This window comes from Hordeum vulgare, chromosome 4H (genome assembly GCF_904849725.1).
Source record: "Hordeum vulgare subsp. vulgare chromosome 4H, MorexV3_pseudomolecules_assembly, whole genome shotgun sequence".
In the NCBI taxonomy this organism is placed as follows: Eukaryota; Viridiplantae; Streptophyta; class Magnoliopsida; order Poales; family Poaceae; genus Hordeum; species Hordeum vulgare.
In genome coordinates this window covers 581076839-581096346 of record NC_058521.1, presented here as the reverse complement: position 1 = coordinate 581096346, position 19508 = coordinate 581076839, and positions in this window count along the sequence as shown.

The window sequence follows — 19508 nt, the reverse complement described above, 5'->3', positions numbered from 1 at the left end:
ATTTCAGATTGCACTAAGCTGGAATTTTTCCAGCCACATGCCCACTTTGTCTAGGCATAGTTTGCATGCAAATAACACCAAGTGGTAAATGACACCACTATGGTGTAGAGCAAAACCCCTACTTCTATCACACAAAAACACATGCCCTTGGGCTCCACCTATTCCATGGAAACCAAGATCAAACTTGCAACAAATCTGAATATGTCCACTCCATGAAGTATCCCAATGACAAAACTAGCTTCACCACTGGATTCTTTGGGAGTTCCTACCCTAAAATCATATATAAAATGTGGGCACCTACTTGGAACAAGTGACAATGGGCATCATTTCATGTAGTTCCTACTAGAACAACAACTACAAAGGTTGAGCTCATGTGCACAATTACAAAGTGACATGGGGGTTTGAACCCCATGTTTGTGTCATGCACATCAACTTCATAACCACTACTACCAAGCTATCCACTCAAAAAACATATCATGCCCTCTCACATATGGTCATGTGAAGGTGCAAAGCTTTTCTTCCAAAGGTGGATTGCTCCTCTCACACACATCTACTCCACATCCACATGCACACAAGTATATGCACACTAAGTCAAATAAGCACAAAATCATGCCTATCCACAAACACCACATTACAAGGCACATGAGCCCTAGTCCATGAGTTTGAGATGCACAACACCCATGCACCACAATCCCCTCATGTAGGTGTGCCCACAGACACACCACCTTCAAATGCACTCATACAACCACTACACCTAGTGCAAACACCCACACAATTCTACCACACACATCCACATATAACCTACACTTGCAGCAACAAGGGCACCATAAAAACAAGATGAAAAACAAACATTTCGTCTACTGATCTCCTCCTGTAATATTATAGCTAGCAGCTAACTCTTCACTGCAAGGGGGAAAAAATAACACGGGAAAAAAATGACAGGCCTGGGAGGGGGTCGAACCCAGGCCCTTTCAGCAACCTATCTCTGGGGGAAACCACTCTACTACTGATCTTGCTTCGACAGAGAAGAAGAAAATCGCAGGCTATACCCTCTGGCGCTGCTGGCACCATAGGCCGAAAATAACAACACAAAAAGGGGGAAAGGTGCCCTACAGGGGATTTGATCCTTGCACCTCTCATTTACAGACACAAGCACCAACCACTGCGCTATGAACCGACTGCTGACAGAGACAGGGAGATAGCTCAGAAGAGCAACCCTCTTCTACGACGCATCACACCGGCGACCGAACCAGAGGCAGACGGCGGCGACCACCACGCAAATCTACATGCACACATCGCTACGGGGTTGGAGTAGGATCCACCGGGGGTCCATTCCCGCCTATAAAAGCACCTGCCGTTGCATCTAACGACGAGCACAACCATCTAATCTTCTGCACTGCTAGCTGCCATTGCTCAGAGCACAACACCTCGACGACGAGCTCGAGCTACGCCTGGCTAGAGAGGGAAGTTACGGGACGACGGCTGCTCACTGAGGGGGAAGGAGAGGAGAGAACACCGGCGTCGTGGAAGAAGACGCAGCGGTGCTGGTCGATGCAGGAAGACGCCGACCGAACCCGAGGAAGGAGGTGCACGTCGGGGAAGAAGCTCCGGCTCCGCGCAAAAATGGAACCCCTCCTGCGTCCTCTTGCTTGTGCAACTGCGGGGAGTCGACGAGGTTGAAGCTACGCCGGCGACGAGCTCAACCCGGAGCTGGTCATGGCGTTGGGAACGACCTCGAGGTCTCTGGCGGCGCGGGAGGAAGAAGAGGAGGGAGAGGATGAACCCTAGCCGCCTGGGAAGGGAGAGGGGAGCTTATATGGCCCTAGGGGGGCGTGCTGGAGCCGCAAGATCGAGGTCTCGTTGATCGGGAGGCTGAGGAGCGATCGTACAGGTGTGACGTCGGGAGGAAGAATATAATGCCTCGCCCGTGGGCTCTGTCGCAAGGGATACGGGCCAGGGAAGAGTTGGGTTGTTGCTGCCAGGAAGAGAGGGAGTAGAAAACCTGAGGCCCTCTCTAATTAAAATACATCATCACATGCAACTAAATTCCTAGGAAAAACTAAGGGCATAAAATTAGAGATGAAATATCCCTGGGCATAAGGGAATTATGCCCCAAATAAATAAAATAACAAAATGGCTAATTGGGCAACTAAAAATAATTGCCAAACAGATTTAAATAAATCTGAAATAAAGAAAAACCTCAAGCAAAAGGGGTTTTAAAACCCCCTCTCCTACATGCCCACACTCCAAATAAAATGGACTAAAGGTGTAACATTTTTAAAACAGCCTAGAAGCAAATAGGTTTTGAACTTGAGAATTAAAGAGAGAAAGGTTGGAAACTAACAAGGGTTTGAAAAAAACAATGCCAAACACCACACTCCACTAAATCACCCCACAACTTCACTTATGCAACAACACATGTAATCGCAAGATCACAAAATCACACCTAGCAAGATATGTGCACACAAGACATGACATGGAGCATCATGGTTTGCATGCATGCAAGGGAAACTAAAAATAAGAGACACATGAAATCACAAGGACAAGGAGATGACATGATACGTTATGCTATGCATGCATGCAAGGAAGATATGCAAGGGACACAAGGTGACACAGGAAATCATAGACACAAGTGACATCATCATATCTCTCGCAAGGTGGACCCACATGCAATAGGTTCCAAATATGGCAATTACACACTTGGGGCATTACAAACTCTCCCACACTACAAAGAAGATCTCGCCCTCGAGATCTAAGACTGAAAGAAATCGGGAAATTCGGAACGAAGGTGATCCTCGCGTTCCCACGTAGCCTCTTTATCGGAATGGTGAGACCACTGCACTTTGAGAAATTTAACAGTCTTTTTACGGGTCTTGCGCCCAGTCGCCTCGAGAACGGCAACTGGATGCTCGCGATAAGAAAGGTCAGGCTGAAGGTCGATATCTTGAAGATGCACAGTGCGCTCGGGGGTCTTGAAACACCTCGAAGCTGAGAAACATGGAACACATCATTGACATTTGCAAAGGTTGACGGAAGCTCGAGCTGGTACGCAAGGTCGCCCCTCTTGCCAACCACTCTGAATGGACCAACGAAAGGAGGCGCAAGCTTGGCTTTGATGCCAAAACGCTGCATACCCTTCATAGGTGACACCTTGAGATAGACAAAGTCATCAAGCTCATACGACATGTCATGGTGCTTGCTATCGTAATAGCTCTTGTGACGGGACTGCGCTGCTCTGAGGTTGTCGCGAATGATCCGACACATCTCCTCAGCTTCTTCTATCATATCATTGCCAAGGATCTGACGCTCGCCTGACTGGGACCAGTTGAGCGGAGTACGGCACTTCCTGCCATAGAGAATTTCAAACGGAGCCTTGCCAGAACTAGCTTGATAACTATTGTTATACGAGAACTCCGCGAAAGGCAGACAATCCTCCCACTTCATGCCAAAAGAGATAACACAGGCTCTTAGCATATCCTCAAGAACTTGATTCACTCTCTCCACTTGACCACTAGTCTGAGGATGGAACGCTGTGCTGAAGCGGATCTTCGTGCCCATAGCAGACTGAAAGGAGTCCCAGAACTTGGAAGTGAAGATACTTCCGCGATCTGACGAGATCATCATAGGTACGCCGTGCAAAGAGACAATCCTGGAGGTGTACAACTCTGCCAACTGAGCTGCTGAAATGGACTCCTTGAATGGAAGGAAATGCGCTACTTTACTCAATTTGTCGATGACGACGAAGATAGCATCATTGCCCTTCTTGGACTTCGGAAACCCGGTGACGAAGTCCATCTCAATGTGATCAAACTTCCACTCGGGAATCGGCAAAGGCTGCAAGAGGCCCGCTGGTCTTTGATGTTCTGCTTTCATCCTTCGACATACATCACACTCGTTTACAAATTGTGCAATTTCACGTTTCATACGAGTCCACCAGAAAGTCTGCTTCAAGTCATGGTACATTTCGGAACTTCCAGGATGAATAGAGAGCAGAGAGTTATGAGCTTCTTCCATGATCACCTTCGTGAGATCACCTTTCGGGACGACAAGGCGATCCTCGAAAAAGAACGTGTCCCTGGCATCAACAGTGAAACACTTATACTTGGGGAGACTCTTTCCCATGCCAATCTTGACCTTTTCACCATAGCGTCAAGTAGCTGAGCTGCTCTGACCTGATCTTCCAAGGTAGGAGAGATGTGAAGGTTCGCAAGAAAACCCTGAGGAACTAGCTGAAGATTGAGCTTCCTGAAAGACTCAGAAAGACCCGGCTGGAGAGGTTGCAGAATCAGACTGTTGCAATATGCCTTCCTGCTCAATGCATCTGCCACAACATTTGCCTTGCCTGGCGTGTACTCAACACTCGGATTAAAATCCTGGAGCATTTCCACCCAACGTGTTTGCCGAAGATTCAAGTTAGGCCGAGTGAAGATATACTTGAGACTCTTGTGATCAGTGAAAACTTGAACCTTACGTTCCAACAAGAGATGTCTCCAAGTCATCAAGGCGTGCACAACAGCTGCTAGCTCGAGATCGTGCACGGGATAGTTCTTCTCCGCAGGCTTCAGCTGCCTGGAGGTATAAGCAACCACCTTCCTATCTTGCATCAAGACTGCACCGAGACCCTGGAGAGAAGCATCGCAAAAGACATGGTACGGCTTGGAATCATCCGGAGGGGCCAATACCGGAGTGGAGATAAGCTTCTCTTTGAGTGTATCGAAAGCCAGTTGACACTCTGGAGACCAAACATACTTGACACCCTTCTGAAGAAGACTAGAGAGCGGCTTGGCGATTTTGGAGAAGTTCTCAACGAATCTTCTGCAATATCCGGCAAGCCCGAGAAAGCTTCGAAGCTGCTTCACATTCTGCGGAGGTTCCCATTCAACAATGGCTTGAACCTTGGACGGGTCAACCTTAATGCCCTCGGCAGAGATAATATTCCCAAGATAAACCACTTCTTTCCGCCAGAACTCGCACTTGGAAAACTTGGCATACAGCTTGTATTCTCTCAGTTTATCAAGCACCAACCTGAGATGTCTCTCATGTTCTTCCTCATCCTCAGAAAAGACCAGAATGTCGTCGAGATAGAGCAAGACAAATTCATTCTTGTATGGTGAGAAAATATAGTTCATCAATCGACAAAAAGTCGGAGGAGCATTAGCCAGACTAAAAGACATGACCGTATACTCATACGAGCCAAAACTAGTCCTGAAGGCCGTCTTCGGAATGTCTTCCTCGCGAATGCGAATCTGATGATAGCCCATTCTGAGATCAATCTTGGAGAATACTTTAGCACCTTTCAACTGTTCGAACAACTCAGTTATGTTCGGAAGTGGATATTTGTTCTTGATTGTCTTCTTGTTCAATGGGCGGTAATCGACACACAGCCGGTCCGAACCATCCTTCTTCTTGACAAATAGAACACCACATCCCCACGGTGACGAGCTTGGTCTGATCAAACCCAAACGCTCCTGCTCATCGAGTTGCCTCTTGAGTTCCTTCAACTCTTCTGGACCCAGCTTGTACGGCCGTTTGCACACTGGCTCTGTGCCTGGCTCAAGCTCAGTGACGAACTCAACTTCACGGTGCGGAGGCATGCCTGGCAGCTCTTCAGGAAACACATCTTGATATTCCCAGACCACTGGAACTTGCTCAATAGGATTGATCTCACCCTTTTCATTCAAGGAGAACAAACGCATTGTATCATCGTGCGCCACGAATATAATCACATCCTCCGAAGAGTGGTTAAGCTTCACTTCTTTAGCTTCACAATCAATTGACGCCTTGTTCATGGCCAACCAGTCCATACCGACAATCAAGTCGATGTCGGAATTGCCCAAGACATACGGAGAGGCCAGAAAAGAATAACTGTCTATCTTGACAGAAGCATCCGGAGCAACCCAACGAGAACTCATAAGCATACACGGAGAAACAATGTCCAAAGACCTAGCCAACTCTTGAAGATGGAAATCATGCTTTGCCGCAAAAGGATATGACAAGAAAGAATGCGATGCACCAGAATCGAATAACACTTTAGCAGGAATATCATTGACAAGGAGGTTACCCGTGATCACATCAGAGGAGTTGTCTGCTTCAGCTGCATTCACCATGTTGACTCGAGCTGATCTGGGGTTGAATTTGACAAGAGCGTTGCTTGGAGGTTTGCCTGGAGGAGGAGGCGGCAGACGGAGCTGAGAAGTACATTTGTTGGCATAGTGACCCTTCTGCCCACATTTGTGACAAATGACATCTACTGGCTGCCAGAACTGAGTCTGAGGAGGCCCTTGCTTGTGATGCTGGTATCTCTGCTGGAAGCCAGGGTTGGCTGGGTGGGAAGAACCACGTCCACCTGAGTGCTTCAGCTGCTGTGAGTGCCGAGGAGGAGGAGGAGAAACCCAAAACCTCTGCTGCTTCTGAACCACCTGAGTCGAGGAAGAGCTGGAATCTCTGAAGCGTTTCTTGGAGTTTTCCACCCTGAGCAAGGCTGCCTCTGCTCGGCGAGCTAAGTTGTAGAACTTGTCAAACTCCTCAGGATCGTGCAAAGCAAGCGCTAACTGCAAGTCCTCCTTCAAGCCACCCCTGAACTGATAGATCTTGCTCTTCTGATCCGGGACATCCTGCAACGCGTAATGGGCCAGCTCGTGGAACTCGACATTGTACTTATACACAGAATTGCTGCCCTGCTTCAAACGCCTGAACTTCTCACGCATCTCCTCAACAAAACTGGAAGGGATGTAGTGGGACCTGAAGTCACGACAAAACTCGTCCCAAGACATCACCCTGTCACCTCTGGAGTCCTTAAGCTGCTGCCACCAAATAGAAGCCTGCCCCTTCAACTGAAACGTAGCAAACTTGACATAATCCGCAGGACGCACATTGCTACACTCGAAATGCTTGTTCATATCACGGATCCAATCTTCCGCATCAAACGGCTGGTCGCAAGAAGTGAACGTCTTAGGCTGGTTTGACAGGAACTGACTCAGATTGGCGAAGTGATTGCCACCCTGCTGGAAATTGCCCTGCTGATGATTGGCTCTCTCCTGGATCAACTGCAACAACATCTGAGTGTTTGCATTAGTAGCTGCCATCATCGCCTGCCAGGCCTCTGCAGGAGGAGGAGGCGGCGGCGGAGGAGGAGGAGGTGGAGGCGGCATATCCTCACACGCTGGGGTCTGACGAGTCGGTGGAGCCATCCTGAAGACGGACAGCATATTAGTCCACAGAATAATTGAAGATATTGCTGAATCAAAAGACATGAATATCTGAACAGAATTTAGCATTGCACTCGAACAACATAGCAAGAGTGCATCCTCAAAGTAACAGACGACAAAATTCCGATAAGGACCACTGCAAACAAGTGTGAGCTAGAACTGCTCGGAACAAACATATGACCGAGATTTCCCAAACCTCAATCAAGCGTCTGTAGGAAGATAGTCCTATAAGATACTACTAGATATCCCACCTTTGAATTCCCGAAATAACTGGTCATGCAATCAGGTACACGGATACAAGGAGTATTTCACACAACTCCTAAACTAACCCGTCACCTGTGTCACATCCTTCAACACACAACCAGCATCTCGGACCTTCATCTACAACAGATCCTCGTGATCACAACGATACCAAGTGTGGTAATACCCCCGAACAATCTACACCAGTACTGGGGACATCGGGGTTATCTCACCACTACCCGTATTGAAGCAATAACGAACACCCTCCGTTCTTAGATACTCAGAAATCTGAATGATGGTGATGTGCGCAAGAATCCCTGGAGCTCAACTCCCGTGATACTTAGAGCAGATAGGAGGCACCAGGACAGGATTCCGTCACATCGAAATCATATAGGTTTCACAAATACCCGCGTGATCCTAAAAAAAATTTGAGCGAGAAAAGGAGTAGAGTTAAAGATATCCTAATACGGGAACCTCACCAGAGCATAGAAGAGGAGAAAAAAGAATCCTACTCTCCGATATAACTAAGACTCAAAACATTTTATAGACTCGACTCAGCCAAATACGATCACACAAAGGCTCCTATGGTCGTAAGGCTCTGATTACCAACTTGTAACGACCAAGATGCGGTCCTTTCCGATCTAGGGGTCGAGGCCCCTGAATAGGAAAGAAGCGCATCTAAGCGTTTCGCAAGCAAGTAACATAGCACAAATAATAATACAAGTAGACAATTCGGGATTCAACTGTCTTCTTATTAATAACTCAGAGTACATCACAGATACAATCAAGGTAGTTCCGCTACGGACTACAAAACATGGAAATGCTATGCTACCCTGCCTGCAGGCCCACGATCACGACCACGCCTCAGTCCTCTGGATAGTTCACGTAGAGGCGGTCTGTCTCCTCGTCGTACTGCCACGCCAGCTGGATGCCGTCGGGATCATATGTCTCTAGGGTACCTGTACCTGTTGGGAGTTTCGGCGGAATCCGTGAGCCACGGGGACTCAGCAATCTAAGACCTCCGTGCCAGAACTAGTCATGTTATTAGGTAGGGTAAGGGTGAAGTGTATAAGGCTGCAGCATCCTATGCTTGATTAAGTGGCTAACTTACGCAAAGTAGAAGTGAAGGTGGTCTACACTAGCGGTCGGATTTACTTGATCGCTAAGTGATCCTAATCACCTACCTACGGCATTCATAACCCCACCGTGTTCCCAATCGAAGAGAGATCTTCGAAGGGACAGTCACGGTTACACACACAGTTGGCAAGTTTTTTAGCTTATGTTTAAGTTCTCTAATACCGGATGTTAACAAAATATTCCAAGTCGCCACATAACCGCGGGCACGGCTTTCCGAAAGATTAAACCCTGCAGGGGTGCTCCAACTAGTCCATCACAAACGAACACAGGCCGCAAAGGCATCCTCTATCACGAATCTCGTGATCTCGTCGGATTCCTTAGAGGAGAAACCTCAACTCTGGGGGAAACCAAAGCTTCACTGGGATTCCTATACGCAATATATACCGCTAAGGTAAGACAAGGCTAGCAGGACCTCCCGACGTGTCGACGACCCTGATAAGAGCCGCGTATCTCAGTCTCAGGACATGCCGGATGAGTCACACTACACGTAAACCAAACCTCAGGTTGCCCTGTGGTGGCCCCATAGTCTGCCCAGTTTGGACCAACACTCATGAGGAGCACTGGCCCGGGTTGTTGATTAAAATCCTCGGGGTAGCTATTCCCTATGCAGGTTATTATTAAGTGATTAGCAAATTAACACCAATGTTGGGTCCTGCCGGACAAGCCTTAGCACTACACGATTTATCGAGGGGGTCCCCATAACAAGCCCGAACGTGTTAGGAGCGATCATTATGGAATCAAACACCGGTAACCGGTAACTAAGGCGGCAATAACGGAACAAAACACCCGGCAAAAGGCTAGGCCTCCCGTCATTTACCAAGTATATAGGTGCATTAATTAAATAACAGAATTTAAGGTAATGATATCAAGCTCATGTTATTACATGAGTCAAAGCACCTGCAACTAGCAACGCTAACATTAGTAGCTGAGCAAGCCTACTTAGCCATACAAGTTTTGCTAGGAAGGGGAACGGTGTTTGGGCTCATGGCATATGAGGAGGCAATTTAATTTCAGTGGTAGGCAGCGAGCAATATGACATGGAAACGAAAACTAGCATAACAAGTCTAGAGATGGAATCAAGGTCATATCATCTTGCCTGTGATATCCTCAGCTTGGAATGGTTCAGGTTCGTCCTGCACGTACTCTCCCGACTCCACGTATTCGTTCTCCGATCCCGGTGCTACCCAACATGAAAATAACATCCAATGAACAGCAGCACCACAAGATGCAACAATCACATGATGCATGAGATGAAAATTGAGCATGCACCACTATTTCTATCACTAGCACAAGCAAAATAAACTACTACAAGTTTCTGGACAGAACTCTACCCTAAGCTATTTTGACATGCATGGGAATGACATGAGAAGATGCCACTCGTGAAAACGATGCAAAACCATATAAAGAACATTGCAAACAGAGCTACGGATCAACGGGAATCAACGAAACAAGATATGAAGCCCTACGTGGAAGAATCAACACCACACCCACAATTGGCACAAATCTGGTATTCCCAGGTTTCCAAGACATATAACAACCCAACATGAATGGATTGGAGCAAGGAAGAACACCACAACATCAACTAAGCACACACATTGATCAAAATGACGATACTACATAATCTGCCACAATGTGCATCTTAGCTCTTTGGGAGCTACATGCAACATACCTACATGCCTCCAAACATGACAAATAATATATGTGGCTGTTGCCAACCAAGAACACAACAAGCACCAGCAAGAATCACAGCAAAAGGAATTAAAATCTAGAAGATACAAGGCCACAAACTTTCCCAAAACCATCAGATCTCAGGGACTTAGTGAAAATTCCTGCACCTGAGTTTCTGTCTTTGTTCTGAAGCTTTTTGACAGCAATCAAAACACAACCTACTGGACTCCAAATGATTTGAAACTTGACAGGGAGCTTCACAAACATATCAGATTCAAAATCCTAGCATTGAACTAAGGCTAGTTCTCAATACAATGACCAACACATCCTCATCTATAAGAGAAGAAAATGTTTCCATAATCCCAGACTTAGTGAAATTTCAGATTGCACTAAGCTGGACTTTTTCCAGCCACATGCCCACTTTGTCTAGAAATAGTTAGCATGCAAATAACACCAAGTGGTAAATGACACCACTATGGTGTAGAGCAAAACCCCTACTTCTATCACACAAAAACACATGCCCTTGGGCTCCACCTATTCCATGGAAACCAAGATCAAACTTGCAACAAATCTGAATATGTCCACTCCATGAAGTATCCCAATGACAAAACTAACTTCACCACTGGATTCTTTTGGAGTTCCTACCCTAAAATCATATATAAAATGTGGGCACCTACTTGGAACAAGTGACCACAAATTAAGGGAGAGAGAACTACTTCAAATCATGCCTAGGGAATGGGCATCATTTCATGTAGTTCCTACTAGAACAACAACTACAATGAAAAAGTGACATGGGGGTTTGAACCCCATGTTTGTGTCATGCACATCAACTTCATAACAACTACTACCAAGCTATCCACTCAAACAACATACCATGCCCTCTCACATATGGTCATGTGAAGGTGCAAAGCTTTTCTTCCAAAGGTGGATTGCTCCTCTCACACACATCTACTCCACATCCACATGCACACAAGTATATGCACACTAAGTCAAATAAGCACAAAATCATGCCTATCCACAAACACCACATTACAAGGCACATGAGCCCTAGTCCATGAGTTTGAGATGCACAACACCCATGCACCACAATCCCCTCATGTAGGTGTGCCCAGACACACACCACCTTCAAATGCACTCATACAACCACTACACCTAGTGCAAACTCCCACACAATTCTACCACACACATCCACATATAACCTACACTTGCAGCAACAAGGGCACCATAAAAACAAGATGAAAAACAAACATTTCATCTACTGATCTCCCGTGTAATATTATAGCTAGCAGCTAACTCTTCACTGCAAGGGGGAAAAATAACACAGGAAAAAAAATGACAGGCCTGGGAGGGGGTCGAACCCAGGCCCTTTCAGCAACCTATCTCTGGGGGAAACCTCTCTACTACTGATCTTGCTTCGACAGAGAAGAAGCAAATCGCAGGCTATACCCTCTGGCGCCACTAGCACCATAGGCCGAAAATAACAACACAAAAAGGGGGAAAGGTTCCCTACAGGGGATTCGATCCTTGCACCTCTCATTTACAGACACAAGCGCCAACCACTGCGCTATGACCCGACTGCTGACAGAGACAGGGAGATAGCTCAGAAGAGCAACCCTCTTCTACGAGCATCACACCGGTGACCGAACCAGAGGCGGACGGCGGCGACCACCACGCAAATCTACATGCACACATCGCTACGGGGTTGGAGTAGGATCCACAGGGGATCCATTCCCGCCTCTAAAAGCACCTGCCGTTGCATCTAACGACGAGCACAACCATCTACTCTTCTGCACTGCTAGCTGCCATTGCTCTAGAGCACAGCACCTCGGCGACGAGCTCGAGCTACGCCTGGCTAGAGAGGGAAGTTACGGGACGACGGCTGCTCACCGAGGGGGAAGGAGAGGAGAGAACGCCGACGTCGTGGAAGAAGACGCAGCGGTGCTGGTCGATGCAGGAAGACGCTGACCGAACCCGAGGAAGGAGGTGCACGTCGGGGAAGAAGCTCCGGCTCCGGCTCCACGCAAAAATGGAACCCCTCCTGGGTCCTCTTGCTTGCGCGGCTGCGGGGAGGCGACGAGGTTGACACTACGCCGGCGACGAGCTCGACCCGGAGCTGGTCATGGCGTTGGGAACGACCTCGAGGTCTCTGGCGGCGCGGGAGGAAGAAGAGGAGGGAGAGGATGAACCCTAGCCGCCTGGGGAAGGGAGAGGGGAGCTTATATGGCCCTACGGGGGCGAGCTAGAGCCGCAAGATCGAGGTCTCGTTGATCGGGAGGCTGAGGAGCGATCGTACAGGTGTGACGTTGGGAGGAAGAAGATAATGCCTCGCCCGTGGGCTCTGTCGCAAGGGATACGGGCCAGGGAGGAGTTGGGTTGTTGCTGCCAGGAAGAGAGGGAGTAGAAAACCTGAGGCCCTCTCTAATTAAAATACATCATCACATGCAACTAAATTCCTAGGAAAAACTAAGGGCATAAAATTAGAGATGAAATATCCCTGGGCATAAGGGAATTATGCCCCAAATAAATAAAATACCAAAATGGCTAATTGGGCAACTAAAAATAATTGCCAAACAGATTTAAATAGATCTGAAATAAAGAAAAACCTCAAGCAAAAGAGGTTTTAGAAACCCCTCTCCTACATGCCCACACTCCAAATAAAATGTACTAAAGGTGTAACATTTTTAAAACAGACTAGAAGCAAATAGGTTTTGAACTTGAGAATTAAACAGAGAAAGGTTGGAAACTAACAAGGGGTTGAAAAAAACAATGCCAAACACCACACTCCACTAAATCACCCCACAACTTCACTTATGCAACAACACATGTAATCACAAGATCAGAAAATCACACCTAGCAAGATATGTGCACACAAGACATGACATGGAGCATCATGGTTTGCATGCATGCAAGGGAAACTAAAAATAAGAGACACATGAAATCACAAGGACAAGGAGATGACATGATATGTTATGCTATGCATGCATGCAAGGGACACAAGGTGACACATGAAATCATAGACACAAGTGACATCATCATATCTCTAGCAAGGTGGACCCACATGCAATAGGTTCCAAATATGGCAATTACACACTTGGGGCATTACAACGTCTAACCATAGCACTAAACTAGTGGATCCAAATCAACCCCTTACGAAGCAACGCATAGACTAGGTTTAAGCTTCCGTCACTCTAGCAACCCATCATCTACTTACTACTCCCCAATGCCTTCCTCTAGGCCCAAATATGGTGAAGTGTTATGTAGTCGACGTTCACATAACACCACTAGAGGAAAAGACAGCATACATCATATCAAAATACCGAACGAATACCAAATTCACATGACTATTATTAGCATGACTTATCCCATGTCCTTAGGAACAAAAGTAACTACTCACAAAGCATAATCATAATCATGATCAGAAGTGTAATGAATAGCATCAAGGATCTGAACATAAACTCTCCCACCAAGTAATTCAACTAGCATCAAGTACAAAGAGTAATCAACACTACTAGCAACCTTACAAGTACCAATCGGAGTCGCGAGACAGAGATTGGTTACAAGAGATGAACTAGGGTTTGGAGAGGAGATGGTGCTGATGAAGATGTTGATGGATATGAATCCCCTCCGACGAGAGGAGTGTTAGTGATGACGATGGCGAGGATTTCCTCCTCCGGGAGGGAAGTTTTCCCGACAGGATCGTCCTGCCGGAGCTCTAGATTGGTTCTGCTCAAATTCCGCCTCGTGGCGGCGGCGAATCCACGAAAAAGCTCCACCCTAATTTTTTCTCGGACGAAACCCTTCATATAACAAAAGAGAGGGGCAGTGGGACACCAGGGTGCCCACAAGCCCTGTTGCCGCGGTTAGGGGGGTAGGCCGCGGCAACCAGGCTTGTGGGCCCCTGGCAGCTCCCTTGTGACACTTCTTTCGCGCAATATTTTTTATATATTCCCCAAAAAATCCACGTTGATTTTCAGGGCATTTGGAGTTGCGCTGAATAGATGACTCAGACTTGCTCCGTTTCTAGTCCAGAATTCCAGGTGCCGGTATTCTCCCTCTTCAAATAAACCTTGCAAAATAAGAGAGAAAAGGCATAAGTATGGTACCACAAAGTATTATAACAGTGCATAAAGCGATAAATATGAACATGAAAGTATGATGCAAAATGGACGTATCAACTCCCCCAAGCTTAGACCTCGCTTGTCCTCAAGCGAAAACCAAGATCCATAAACATGTCCACATGTTTAGGGATTAAGGTGTCGATAAAACATAATACGGACATGAGGGCATCATGATCACACATAGAACAACAATACATCATAAAGATTCTTATGGGAAAGTAACAATTCTTTGGAACTAACTAAACACAATTCATTAAGTTGTCTTCCTTGTTCAACGTCTACTTCTAAGCATGTAATAGTTTGGTGAGTGCTCACAATTATAGAAAGTGTCTAAGATGATATATTTATATGTGAACCTCTCTTTCCTTATTACTTCTTATTAATTGCAACAATGACTGAGGTCTATGTTGGTCTATTCTCAACAAGTTTCAATCATCATACTTGTTATATGTGAAGCTATCACTTTCCATAAGATCATCTCATGATCTTTCATGCTATCGTTCTTTTCATACTTTCGATCACGGCACAAAACAAAGCCCTTGACTAAGATACTCTTTATTATATAGATCGCAAGCTCGAATACATCGGGGGAGACACAAGGCAAAAGACTCAAACTAAACACTAAAGACTTATTCCACTAAGAGAAGAAATAAAAACTGAAAAGGAAATAACTAAAAAAAGGTAAAAGCAAAAGATATAAAGGTGATATGATACCAGGGCAACTCCCCCAAGCTTGGAAAAAGCCAAGGGGATTGCCCATACCAATGCTTAGTTGTCTTCCTTTGGTGGTGATGGTGGTGGAGTCTTTGATTTATACCTTTGAGATCTGCGACATGGTTTTCCAGCAAAACAACTTCACGAGAAAGGGAAATATTGCGAGCACGAGTTGTTTCACAAAACCTCAAGAGTTCAATCAAGGATGGAGACAACACGTGGAGGAAGGGTTGGAGAAAATCTACTCCTTCAACGTCTTCAATGTTGAACATAGGTTGAACTTCCTCCCTAGCTTGGGTTTTCTCCTTAGCTTTGTACCTGGCTTCCGTGACTTCTACTCTTTTCAGATCAGCATCTACTTCTTCGTGAACTTGGGGGAGATTATTCTCCCCAACAGATTCCTGATACATCTTTGCTCTAAATCTGCGGCACACAACAGGCTCGAAACGAAAACAGAGAAAAACTGCGCGATACGGAGATCAAAACCCTCGGGCGTATATATAATGATTTTTTCTGGACCAGAAGGAGTGCTTCGCAAAAAAACGGAGTCCGGGAGGCACACGAGGTGCCCACAAGCCCTGTTGCCGTGGGCCGGGGGGGGGGGGGGGGGGGGAGGCCGCGGCAACCAAGCTTGTGGTCGTCTCGTGCGCTCTCCGGACTGCTTTTTTTTCTAATTTTCCATAAATTCGAAAACGGAGAAAATTTCCTATTGGAAAATTTTTGGAGTCCAATTACTTACCAAACACATACCTCTTCGTTTTCAGGGTCTGAAACAGGGTGATAAACATCCCTTATGTACTCCTCTGGAGTTATGATATTGATTATATTGGTCTCAACATTTATGGGAGTACCAGAGATATAATGCTTGATTCTTTGCCCATTTACCACTCTAGGAAAATTACCTTCCGTGTTATTGATTTTGATGGCACCGGAATGATATACTTCCTCGACAACGTAGGGACCTTCCCATTTAGAGAGAAGCTTGCCTGCGAAGAATCTTAAGCGAGAATTGTATAGAAGGACATAATCACGTACATTGAACTCTCGTTTTTGTATTCTTTTATCGTGCCATCTCTTAACCTTTTCCTTGAACAACTTGGCATTCTCATATGCATGGGCCCTCCATTCATCTAATGAGCTGATATCAAACAACCGCTTCTCACCGGCAAGTTTGAAATCGAAGATGAGCTCTTTGATTGCCCAATAAACTTTGTGTTCCAGCTCAAGAGGTAAATGACAGGCCTTACCGTAAACCATTTTATACAGCGACATGCCCATGGGATTCTTATAAGCAGTCCTATAAGCCCATAGTGCATCGTCAAGTTTGCTAGACCAATTCTTTCGAGATCTATTGACAGTCTTTTGTAAGATCAATTTGATCTCCCTATTACTCAACTCCACTTGACCACTAGACTGAGGATGACAAGGAGATGCAACTCTATGATTGGCATCATACTTAGCGAGCATCTTGCGGAAAACACCATGAATGAAGTGTGAACCGCCATCAGTCATCAGATATCTAGGGACTCCAAATCTTGGGAAAATGACTTCTTTAAGCATCTTAATAGAGGTGTGGTGATGATCATTTCTAGTGGGGATAGCTTCTACCCACTTAGTGACGTAATCCACAGCAACTAAGATGTGAGTATACCCATTGGAACTCGGGAAAGGTCCCATATAATCAAAGTCCCGGACATCAAATGGTTCAATGACAAGTGAATAGTTCATAGGCATTTCCTGACGCTTACTGATGTTCCCTATTCTTTGGCATTCGTCACAAGACAAGACAAACTTACGGGCATCCTTGAAGAGAGTGGGCCAATAGAAACCTGATTGCAATACCTTATGAGCAGTTCTGTCTCCAGCATGGTGTCCTCCGTAGGCTTCGGAATGACACTTCTGCAGGATCTGTCCCTGTTCAAGTTCAGGCACACAACGTCTAATAACACCATCTAGTACTTCCTTATAAAGGTGAGGATCATCCCAAAAGTAGTGTCTCAAATGAAAGAAGAATTTCTTCTTTTGCTGGTAGGTGAAACTGGGTGTTATGTATTTGGTTACGATATAGTTTGCGTAATCAGCATACCACGGTGCGCTATGTGAAGTGCGGATGACATTCAATTGCTCATCAGGAAAGCCGTCATCAATAGGTCGTGGGTCATCAAGGACATTCTCTAGCCTATACAAGTTATCTGCTACAGGGTTATCAGCACCCTTTCGGTCAACAACGTGCAAATCAAATTCCTGTAGCAGGAGAACCCATCTGATTAGTCTAGGCTTAGCGTCCTTCTTCTCCATAAGGTACTTAATAGCAGCATGATCAGAGTGAATAGTGACTTTGGAGTCAACTATATAAGACCTGAACTTTTCACATGCAAACACGACTGCTAAAAACTCCTTCTCCGTAGTGGCATAGTTTCTTTGGGCGCTGTCTAGAGTTTTACTAGCGTAGCGAATGACATTCAACTTCTTGTCAACTCTTTGTCCTAGAACAGCACCAACCGCATAATCACTAGCATCGCACATGATTTCAAAGGGCAAGGTCCAATCAGGTGGTTGAACAATAGGTGCGGTTATCAAGGCCTTCTTAAGTATTTCGAAAGCTTCCTCACAATCCTCATCAAAAACAAAAGGAACATCCTTCTGCAAGAGGTTGGTAAGAGGCCTAGAAATCTTAGAGAAGTCTTTAATGAACCTTCTATAGAAACCAGCATGACCTAGGAAACTTCGTATACCTCTTATATCTGTGGGGCAAGGCATTTTCTCAATTGCATCAACCTTAGCCTTATCAACTTCAATGCCTCTCTCAGAGATTTTGTGTCCTAAGACGATGCCTTCATTAACCATGAAGTGGCACTTCTCCCAGTTCAAGACGAGGTTGGTATCTTTGCATCTCTGTAAGACTCGATCAAGGTTGCTGAGGCAATCGTCAAAGGAAGAACCATAAACGGAGAAATCATCCATGAAAACCACAACAATCTTTTCACAAAAGTCACAGAATATAGCCATCATACATCTTTGAAAGGTGGCAGGTGCATTGCACAAGCCAAAAGGCATACGTCTATAAGCAAAGGTACCGAAGGGGCAGGTGAAAGTGGTTTTCTCCTGATCAGATTGTGCAACATGTATTTGTGAGAAAGCTGAATAACCGTCTAGAAAGCAGAAGTGTGTGTGTTTAGATACCTTTTCTAGCATTTGGTCAATAAACGACAAAGGATAATGGTCTTTCCTGGTTGCCTTGTTCAGTTTCCGGAAGTCTATCACCATCATATAGCCAGTAATAATCCTCTGTGGGATTAGTTCATTCTTATCATTAGGAACGACGGTGATACCTCCCTTCTTAGGTACGCAATGTACTGGACTTACCCAATCACTATGAGAAACAGGATAAATGATTGCTGCTTCGAGAAGCTTTAATATTTCTTTTCTCACGACCTCTTTCATCCTTGGATTTAATCTCCGTTGATGATCAGCAACTGGCTTAGAATCAGGATCGGTTTTAATCTTGTGCTGACATATAGTGGGACTAATACCCTTAAGATCATCAAGAGTATATCCAATAGCAGAACGGTGCTTCCTCAAAGTTTTTAATAACTTCTTCTCTTCGTGATTCGAGAGGTGAGCACTAATAATAACAGGATATATCTCCTTCTCATCAAGATAGGCATACTTAAGAGTATCTGGTAACTGTTTTAGCTCGAACACATGATCACCCTTTGGTGGGGGAGGATCCCCAAGCAGTTCAACAGGCAGATTATTCTTGAGAATAGGATATTGTTCTAGAACAATTTTATCTATCTCATCTCTTTCATCCATATGCATATCATTTTCATGCTCAAGCAGATATTGCTCTAAAGGATCCATAGGAGGTACGGCAATAGAGTCAAGAGCAATGATTTCATCCCTACCAGACGACTCTTTTTCATGGGGTTGTTTCTAAACTTGGAGAAGTTAAATTCATGAGACACACCCTCGAAACTAACAGTGATAGTCTGTTTAATGCAATCAATATGAGCATTGACAGTGTTGAGAAAGGGTCTACCAAATATGATGGGACAAAAGCTATCTTATGCAGTAGCAAGGATGAGGAAATTAGTAGGATACTTCGTCTTACCACACAGGACTTCTACGTCTCTCACAATTCCCACAGGGCAGATAGTGTCTCTATTAGCTAGCGTAATAGTGACATCAATGGGTTCTAACTCAGCAAGTGCAATCTCATCTTTGAATTCATCATATAGGGACCGGGGTATTGCACTAACACTTGCACCCATGTCACATAAACCATGATAATAGTGATCTCCTATCTTGATAGAAACAACGGGCAGGCCAACTACAGGTCCGTATTTGTCTTTCGCATGAGGTTTAGCAATTCTAGCGGAGTCCTCACAGAATTTGATAACATGCCCGTCTATGTCTTCGG